The sequence below is a fragment of the Camelus dromedarius genome, chromosome 1, assembly GCF_036321535.1.
Source record: "Camelus dromedarius isolate mCamDro1 chromosome 1, mCamDro1.pat, whole genome shotgun sequence".
NCBI classification, from domain to species: domain Eukaryota; kingdom Metazoa; phylum Chordata; class Mammalia; order Artiodactyla; family Camelidae; genus Camelus; species Camelus dromedarius.
The window spans coordinates 11494716-11505868 of NC_087436.1; positions in this window are offsets into that span (position 1 = coordinate 11494716).

Consider the following 11153-nt stretch of genomic DNA (forward strand, 5'->3'; position numbering starts at 1 on the left):
TTTTAAAATTTTCAAACCTATGGAAATGTAGAAATGTTAGAGCAGGCAGATATCTAGCTAGTTATGAACAGAGAAAGGAGAGGACACAGACCAAACGGCAAGAATTGGGCAGAAAGAGAGACACAGGCCAAATGCAGGAAACTATACACCATGTAAGCACAAGGGGTCCCTAAGCAGAGAAGGAAAAGCAGGAACCTCTGGACTGATAAGTGGTCACACCTTTGGGGGTGATACACAGCCTGGAGGCCAGCAAATAAAGGTGAGAAAAGGCAGGTGTCCAAATGTACCCTTCTGCTCATTACAATAAAATTAGCCTTGCAGATAAGAAGTACCCATTATGCACTGATGCCATGACACTTCTGATCCAGACTAAATAAGGACAAAAATCCCTCCTCTCTTTGGAAAGGTGAAGTTGGGATAAAAATCAGGAAATACGATCCCAAACCCTTCCTTCCCTAATGAATATTCTGCCCATTCATTTTTACACTCTATGTAACCAACTTGCCAAAGAAACTCAGGGCAGCCGCTTACCTGCCCGCTTTCCCCTTGGGTGTGCACTATCCATCCTTTAATAAATCCTCACTTTACTTCTGTTAACAACTGTGTCTTGTCTCTAAATTCTTTCTGGGATGGGAAAGAACCTGGAACACCAGTTACATCTACCAGCAACAGAAAGACTAGTAGAATGAACATCCACATTGATTCAACAGTTGTTAATATTATGCCAACAGTTGCTCTGTGTGAGGGCGCGCCCTTGTGTGCATGTCACACATTTTTTTAACTAAATCATCTGAAAGGTTGAGGACATAATGAAACTTCATTCCTGGATACTTCATTGCCTAAAAATAAGGACATTTTCCTACTTAACTACAAAATTATTATCACAAGAAAACTAATAGTAATTACATATTTACAAATCCATGGTAAAAGAATTTGCTAAATTGTCCCCTAAATGTCTTTTTTGCTGCTTCCCCCACTCCCCACAATCCCCCCATCTCCCACCCAATCAAGGGTCACACATGACATTTAGTTATTATGTCAAGACATGTATTTTAACAGGTGCAGTAAACTGGTTAAGCCAGGGCTCTGGAATTAGTCATGGAGCTTTGAATTCTGCATCTCATTAAGGCTGTGATCTTGGACACTTTATATAAGTTCTTTGGGCTCAGTTTCCTCATTTGTAAAAATGAAACTATTACTATTTCCAATTTCAGAGAATTCCCCTCCTCCTCACCTGGCTTTCTCTATTTATTTTTACATACAGATACATATTTTTTTTCAGATTATTTTCCATTACAGCTCATTATAAGAAATTGAATATAGTTCCCTATGCTATACAGTAGGTCCTTGTTGTTTATCTACTTTATGTAGAGTAACATGTATCTATTAATTGCAAACTCCTAATCTATCCTTTCCCCCCACCCCCTGGTAACCACAGTTTGTCTTCTATGTCAGTGAGTCTATTTTTGGTTTGTAAATAAAATTTGTATCTTTTTTTTAGATTCCACCTATAAGCGACATCTTATTATGTTATTTGTCTTTCTGTGTCTGACTTAATTCGCTTAATATGATAATCTCTAAGTCCATTCATGTTGCTGCAAATGGCATTATTTTATTTTTTATGGCTGAGTAATATCCCATTGTGTGTGTGTGTGTGTGTGTGTGTGTGTGTGTGTGTGTGTGTGTGTGTGTATACCACATCTTCTTTATCCACTCATCTGTCAATGGACATTTAGGTTGTTTCCCTGTCTTGACTACTGTAAATAGTGCTCCTATGAACACTGAGGTGCATGTGTCTTTTTGAATTATAATTTTCCCCCAATATATGCCCAGGAGTGGGATTTCTGGATCACATGATAAGTCTATTTTTAGTTTTCTAAGGAAATTCCATACTGTCCTCGATAGTGGCTGCACCAATTTACATTCCCACCAACAGTGTAGGAGGGTTCCTTTTTCTCCATACCCTCTCCAGCATCTATCATTTGTAGACTTTTTAAAAAATAAATATTTTATTTTTATTTTTTGGTGAGGGGAGGCAATTAGGTCTATTTATTTTTAAAGGAGATACTGAGGATTAAACCTAGAACCTTGTGCATACTAAGCATGCACTCTACCACTTGAACTACACCCTCCTCACTTGTAGACTTTTTAATGACAGCCATTTTTACTGGTGTGAGGTGATACTATAGTAGTTTTGATTTGCATTTCTCTCATAATTACTGATATTGAGCATCTTTTCATGTTCCTGTTGACCATCTGGATGTCTTCTTTGGAGAAATGTCTATTTAGGTCTTCTGCCCATTTTTTGATTGGATTGCATTTTTTTTTATATTAAACTCTATGAGCTGTTTGTATATTTTGGAAATTAGTCCCTTGTTGGTCACATCATTTGCAAATATTTTCTCCCATTCTGTAGGTTGTCTTTTCATTTTGTTTATGGTAGCCTTAGATGTGCAAAAGCTTTTAAGTTCAATTAGGCCCCATTTGTTTATTTTTGCTTTTATTTCCATTACTCTAGGATCTGGTTTGAAAAAAAAATATTGCTGAAATTTATGTCAGAGTGTTCTGCCTATGTTTCAGAGAAATTTTTGACAAAATGAAATATGCAGGTAATACCCTTACACAAGTACAGCGTGGTCCCTACAAAGCACTCAGCAAATAGTAGTCATGTTTTTGTTTTAAAATTAAAAAAAAAAATTGGGGGGACAAAGATGATGGTGTACTTGTTAAGCTAAAGGGTTTGCTTAGTTTAGGGTAGAAATAATCTGAGATTACCCAGTATAAACCAGACGGGAGCAATGTTGTCAAAAAATAGGTTTCTGAACTTCATGAGGTTTTATAGGAGCAGGTTGGTGGCGAGTGAGGTTGTCAGCCTAGGAGATGGGCTTCCATAGGGGACCTTGACTTCTGGGAATTAGACTGAGTGGGTGAAAAGGGTGCTCTATGGATAATTAAAAGTGAATATTTAGAAGGGAGAAGTAGAACAAGATTTATCTTTACTTAACCATTTTGTTTAGGCCTAGACATGCAGGAGTAGGTGCTATGTTATGTTTACTGTGTCCAGCTCAAAAGTTAGAAATAAAGAGAAATATACACTTGCCACTAAAAGTCATCAATATCCATGCTCAATGAATATAATCAGAAACCACGGGTGAGGTGCAGGAATACGGTTCTGTGGAATTCTGTCCAAAATGCACCCTCCAAAAATATTTTTATAGAACCAAAGCCTCAGTTAGTATGTATGGGGCATTAAAACTTAGTCATTATCAGGAAAGATGATTAAAATCTTATGTCTGCATAATGCTCTAATGGTAGTCAAAGCAATCTAAATAAATATAGCCCTGTAAAGAAATTATATTTGTAAAAATGCCTGACATTTCATTTTTGCAAGGTTAAAATATTTTTGGTACAGATTATTGCACTTGTTTACCTATCAGGGGTAAGAGGAGAGAATCTTTCTTTCTGCCAAATGGTTCACCTGGTGAAGGTGCAGGTCTGAGGCGTCGTCTCTCCTGTGAGTGTTGTCACCCTCAGCACAGTTGCCAACATAGTGCTCAGCCCTTATCACAGATATTAATGTGTTAAAATATCTCATTTTCCCCAACATCAAATAAAGTGTGTCTTTAACTCACTGTAACTTCCATTTGTTGATGAAAAATTAATCAGTCGATCTAAGAAAGAAATGGAAACTTTTAACTCAGGCCAACTTGAGGATTATAACCTGGGAACAATCTCTCAGAAAGTTCTGAGAACTGTCCCGCCCACTAGAGGTCAAAGCACAGTTATGTAAGGTTTTAAGACAGAGGGCTGTACAGTAAATTATGTATTATTGACAGTTTACACAATCCAGGTCTATGTGTACCAAATGAGCAGTGGTCATGGGTCACAATGGTTTCTTACAAGATTAAGAAAGAATGTTATCCTTTAAGGAGTTATCTTGTTGGTGCTAAGAGAATGTTGCTCTTATGGTAAAGGAGGTATTTCTGCCAAAGGGGAGGTTTGGTCGATGCGTAATGCAGATACACAGTGGACAGTAGAGGAGAGAGAGGAGGCCAAAGGCAGAGAAAATTTTTTTAATTTTTCTTGTCTTGTCATAAAATATATATTTTATTTTATATATTGTTCAGCCTAACATGTGTATCATGTAAACAATAGGTGTCTAATATTTAATATTGACTTTAAAGAGGGATCTCTTCATCTACTGATACTGATTTTAACTTGCCCTTTTAATCAAATTTTAGATTGAATTGGTCCAAGCTAGATCTTTTTACAATTCTCTTAAGTTTCCCTGTACCTCTATCAGGAATGCACATATTTCAAATTCTGGCTTTGGAATGCTTTATAGCTAAGTCTCTCTTAGATATCCAGAGATGTGTCACTGAAAATCTCCCTCTTAATGAATAGTCAAAAAAGTAAGTCAACAGTTATTTTAGTGCATCAAATTATTTTTGGTCTGTGTACTTTTTCTAGAAAGTTTTTTCTAGAAAGAAATTTAAGGATATTACAAGCAATTAGAAATATTCCAGTTTCCATTTATTTATTCTAGAAATGTTTGTGTCTATCAGACACAAATAGAATCCAGTTGTAACCAAATAGAGTCCAAATGTAACCAAACATTTCAAATTTGGGTTAGAAAGCTCTATCAGAGCTCCTCAGAATCCACAAAATTTGAGACTTATTATCCAGCACTTCCTCCCATGTTATTGATTTGTGTTCTCCGGGAGTTCTTGTTCCTGACATTTAAAAAACACACTTGTTTTTGAAGGCAGAAAAATTTTATTTTGGTTTCACTGACCAATTCGGGAGTGGGAGAACAAATTTGCTAAAACTTCCAAAAATAATTTGTCCTTGGATAGATACCAAACATGTGAAGTTTTAGACCAAAACCAAAATTTCTCTGAAAGTTTAGAAAAAAAAATTTACAGAAACTCAGGATGAAATGAATTTTGTAAACTTCATGGAAATCAAGACTACTCCTTAGTAATTTGAGAGCTAGTCTCATCAGATTTCTGCCCCTTCTTGATTCTACTCTAATGTTAAGTCCCAGGCTCTGCAATGCAGCCAGGTTACTCTTAGCATTTCCACGGAGGATTTCCTTATTTCAGAAATAACCAGAAGATGGGGCTTTCAGCTTTCTGCAGTGACATCTCATTTAATCAAGTTCTAGACATTTAAGAAGTAACAATTTTCTTCTGAAACACAATTCCAATTCTATGTGCTGAGGTATAAAACACATTTGAAAGTGTCTGCCAATAACTTATAAAATGATTATTTTGATTTTCCAATATTTAGAAAAGCTTGCAGCTTCAGTCTCTGAAGTTGTTTGAGAAGAAGTGAGATAGACCAGGATGTGTAATTTGCTGTTTATAGCATCTTTGTTAGTATAAGCTAGAGATAAATTTATCCTTTAAAGTAAGTGAAAATTAAATTACTTAGAATGTTAAAAAGGAGGAAAAACAGAAGACGAAAAGAAAGAATCTGTAAATTTGTACATGGACATACGCATGCCCTGCCTCTCTCTAAGAAGGATCCTAGGTGCAACATTGATGTGAACATGACAACTTATGAAGCCTTTACACATTTTTTTTGCATTCTTTTTTATTGAAGTATTGTCAGTTTACAATGTTGTGTCAATTTCTGAAACGCATTTACACATTTTGAAACAACATGTCTATTTTGGTCCTAATGACAATCCTCAGAAGTGGGGCTGTGCAATATTATTGCTTGCATTCTACAATGAAGAAAATTGGTAAGAGCATTTGAATGACTTTCCCAAGATCACCTGCTAATCACAGGGAAACTGGAGTCTAACTTCATGTTCAGCACTCCCTCATTCATTCATCAATTGATAATAACTAAAATCTTCAATGTAGGGCACTGATAGCCACCGCGGGAAACTAAAAAATCAGTAAGTCCTATGTTTCCTGTTTCTATTCCCTACTTCCTGGCTAGTCTTTGTAAATGCTGCTCTCAGATTTGTATTTTGGCTTAATTTCTACATGGACTGAGTACATTATACTCACATATGCCCATTAGACCCCAGCTTTCTCCTACTTATGCTCTAATACAGTGTTCTGGTCTCCAGCATCAGCCCAATTCTCCAGTATCTCCTGTCAAACCTTTCATATTTTCAGCTTCTTATTCTCAGAGTTGACAGTTGAAAAGTGTTCCTGGATGTTCTGATGTGTGCTTGAAGTAGAGCAGGAGAAAACACAGAAACTTTTGGAGAATAAAGAAATATTTCATTATGGATGAGGTGGTGACTGAGTTGTATTTCACAGAAAAAAAAGTAGGAAAGGAGGGATATTTGGAATAAAAGGAAGGAGCAAGGCACTCAAATTAGAAGCCATAGTCTCCCACTCTAGGCTGAAGAGTAGCTCCCTAATCTGGCTTTAATTCAGTTTCGGTTGATAAGTTTCACCTTCGCTCAGGAGACTTGCCCTTGAATGCACTGAATGCAAGCCTTTGTCTATATAGCCCTTCTAGGAGTAAAAATGTCCTAGTACTTTTTCAACTTGAACTTTATATTTCTTTTATATAAGTACTCCCTGGTTGATGGATTATTTAGTGAATGATGTTGGTAAAACCAGACAGATATTTAGAAGAAAATGAAACTGGATTGCTCTCACATTTTTAAGCCAAAATAAATTCCTAGAGGTTTAAAGATTTAAACATAAAAAAAAAAATTACCACACATTCTAGAAAAAAGAACATTTTAATATAGTCTTGCAGTAAAGAAAGACTTTCCATGCATAACCCCAAACCCAGAAGCACCAGAGAAAAAAAGTATAATGAATTTGACTACATAAAAATTTGAAACTTCTGCATGGGGAAAAAAAAAAAAGACAGTGTTAAGTTAAAATATAAATGCCAAATTCCAAATAACTAGAAATAACCTAAATATCTACTATTTGTGGAATAGGTAAATAAACTTTGGTGTCTATAATTAGGGTACTATCCAACAATTTATAAAATGAGATAGATCTGTATATGTTGGCCAAAAAAAGCAGCTCTATAATCTGGTGTGTTATAAAAGCAGGTTGCAAAATAATCATCATGCTATAAATTTTTTTCATGAGGAAAGAGTACACATATAATACAAAAATTTTTTTTGATATGCAAATATATGCTATGAAAGTATACAGAGCTTGAGAAATTAATTAAGGAAAAGGAATAAAAGGCATTCAGATAGGGAAGAAAGTAGTAAAACTATCTCTACTCACAGAAAACATGATATTACATCTAGAAAACCTTAGGGAGTCCACAAAAAACACCATTAGAGCTTGTTTTCTTTTTTTAGTGGAGGATTGAACCCAGGAACCCAGGACCTCATGCACGCCAAACACCCACTCTACCACTGAGCTATATCCCATCCCCCACCATTAGAGCTAAGAAACAAATTCAGCAAAGTTTCAGGATACACAATCAGCTCACAAAAATTAGTTCCATTTCTATATACTGGCAACAAACACTACAAAATAAAAGAAATTATTAAAATAATTCCATTTACACTAGCATCAAAAAGAAGAAAATACTTAGAAATAAATTTAACCAAGGAGCTGCAAGACTTGTCACTGAAAACTAAAGAACATTGCTGAAAAGAATTAAAGAAAACCTAAATAAATGGAAAGACATCCCATGTTCACTGACTGCAAGAATACTGTTGAGATGATAATATTATCCAAAGTGATAAATAGTTTCAATTCAGTCACTAAATCCTGACAATATTTTTTTCAGAAATGGAAAAACTTACCCTAAAAATCATATGGAACTTCAAGAGACCCAGCATAGACAAAATAGTCTTGAAAAAGAACAAATTTGGAAGACTCATCCTTCCTGATTTCAATACTTGCTACAAAACTGTAGTAATCAAAACAGTGTGATGCTAGCATAAGGCTAGACATACAGACCAGTAGAATAAAACTGAAATCCCAGATATAAACCCACACATCTCTAATTTGATTTTCTACAAGGATGCCAAGATCATTCAATGAAAGAATGGTCTCTTCAACACATTGTGCTGGGAAAACTGAATATCCACACCATATTAAGAAATTACTCAAAATGGATTAAAATCTAAATTTAAGGGGTAAAATTATAAAACTTTTGGAAGAAAATATAGAGTCAAATCTGCATGATTCTGCATTTGGCAGTTGTTCTTTTAAATATGACACCAAAAGCACAAACAAAAAAAGATAAATTGGACTTCATTAAAATGAAAAACTTCTGTGCATCAAAAGGTGCTATCAAGAAAGTGAAAAGACAATCCACAGAATGAGAGATATTTGACACTCATGAATCTGATAAGGGTTTAATATCCAGAATATATAAAGAACTCCTACAACTCAACAACAGCAAAAAATAAAAAAACAAAAACAAAACACACACACACAACCAAAAACCCAAATAAAAAATGGGCGAAGGACTTCAACAGACATTTCTCTGAGGAAGATATACAAATAGCCGACAAACACATGAAAAAGTGCTCAACATCATTAGTCAGCAGAGGCAAATCAAAACCACAGTGAAATACCATGTCACTCCTACTATACTATGAAAAAATGGAAAATCTCAAATGTTGGCAACAATATGGGAAAATTGGAATCTCCATGCATTGCTGGTAGAAATGTAAAGCGATGTAGCTGACAACAGTTTGACAGTTCCTCAAAAAGCTAAACAGTGTTGCCATGACTCGGCAGTTACACTTCCAGGTATACACCCAAGCAGATTGAAAGCAGGCGCTCAGACAGGTGCTTGTCTGACAATGTCCCTTGCAGCATTGTTCACAATAGTCAAAAGGTGGAGGGGGGAGGGTCCAGCTCAGTGGTAGAGCATGTGCTCAGCATGCACAGGGTCCTGGGTTCAATCCCCAGTAGCTCCACTAAAAAATAAATAAATAAGTAAACCTAATTACCTCCCCTCAAAACAAACAAAGGTGAAACATTCCTTTTTCTTTTTCTTTCTTTCTTTTTTTGCAGTTCTCCATGTTTATTTTGGAATTATGGATAGGAAATATAAACATCATTAAATAGGATGAAAAGAAATAATAATAGTCTGCTTAAAGGCAAATAATGATTATATGTGCATGTACATATATATTTAAACTGTTTATGTACACATAGGATAAATATTACACATGAAGGGAGTCAGGGAACTTAAATCTCCTGTAATTTTTAGCTGGAATTACAATTTCTTGCCACTGAAATTAAGACCTTTGGCAGATGAGACTCTGAAAACACCACAAATGTAAAAAAATGGAACCAAGAGTTTCAGAGCTGAGCTGTTCCTTTCAGGTGCATGGGGATAAACACAAGGCAGTCACACAATGCTCAAATACCCACCAAGTCCTCTGTTCACAATTCCATTTCTCGCCATTCCCATGCCAGTCCAGCCCAGTCCAGCCCCTGCCACCTGGCCTGAACCCTTCGGGTATCTCAGGGACACTAGGCTATCTCTGCAGAAGTGGGGTTGTGAAGGCCAGGCCTCTCTCTTCCAGCACCTCTCCTCACTCACAACCCAAGTGTCCATCAACAGATGACTTGGATAAGTAAAATGTGGTCCTTACACACAATGGAATATTATCCAGCCATCAAAAGGAATGATGTTCTGATACATGCTACAACATGGATGAACCTTGAAAATATTATGCTAAGAGAAATAAGCCAGATACAAAAGGACAAGTATTATATGATTCCACTTACACAAGACATCTAGAACAGGCAAGTTTATAGAGAAAGAAAGTACATTAGAGGTTACAAAGGGCCTGGGGAAAGGAGGAAGTGAGGAATTATTTATTGTTTAACGGGTAAAGATTTTTGTTTGGGGAAATGAAAAATTTGGGAAATAAATAATGGTGATGGCTGCATAGCATTGCAAAAGTAGTTAATGCCACTGAATTGTAAACTTAAAAATGAGGAACACGGCAAATGACATGTTAGAAATATGTTATCACAATAAAAATATAGTTTAAAAAAGTCTGGAATACACACACAAAACTGCTCACTGTGTAATTATGAATCATTGCATGATTCTAACTCACATGATAAAGAGCTAATGTTTTCTTGGGGGGAGATAATTAGGTTTATTTAATTAATTTATTTGTTTTATTTTAATGAAGGTACTGGAGATTGAACCCAGGACCACGTGCATGCTAAGCATGAATTGTACCACTTAGCTACACCCTCCCTCCCACACCCATAAATTTTAAAATGCAAATTAAAACAACAAAAGAGGCCATTTTACTTATCAGATTGACAAAGATGAAAAGTATGGGTGAGATCACACACTGTTAGAGACAGTTAGAGTGATGTGAAATATCGCACCATTCCGAGAACAATTTGGCCAAATCTTTCTAGCCTGCCGAATCAAAATTTATCCTACTTTTAAATATTCATATTTTTTGTTTGTTTGTTTTGTTTTAACAATATAACATTTTTTATTGACTTATAATCATTTTACAATGTTGTGTCTAAATATTCATCTTTTGACTCTAGGGCTATTTCCTACTGTTATACTAGAAAAGAGAAAGATATTTGTTTATCGACATTTGTTGGAACATTGCTTCTAAACTCCTCTCTTCGTTAAATACAGTAACAATTGAACATCATTAGTAGATGACTAATTAAATAAAATATTGCACCAATGAAACTTACCATTAAAAAGCATAGGGGTTGATCTGTATGTGCTGATCTTTATGTGCTACAGAATGATATGGCTAAGTTAAAAATTTTTAATTTGCAGTCATATATATATATGTATATATATATTTCCAGCATGATTACCTCTGCTGAGTAGGGCTGAGGATGTTGAAGAATGTTTTCTTTCCAGGTTAAATTTTTCCACACTTTGAAATGTTTACACTTAATTTTGCTTTTGTTGTTGTTTTCTTCTTTTTTTTCTTTTTTCAATTTTTTTGGTTTTTCTTTTTTATTTTCTTTTTCTTTTTCTTTTTGTTTCTGTTTACACTTTTAATTTTTTTTAATATAGTTTTTGAGCTTCTTTTTTTTCTTTTTTTTGTTGGGAGGGGATACACTTAATTTTTAAACATTTAATTAAACAGGTAATTCATGACTATACCATAAGCAGTTTGGCTTGTGTATTCTTGCAGACATTTTTCTGTATACTTTTATAACATACATTTGCATTTGGTTTTT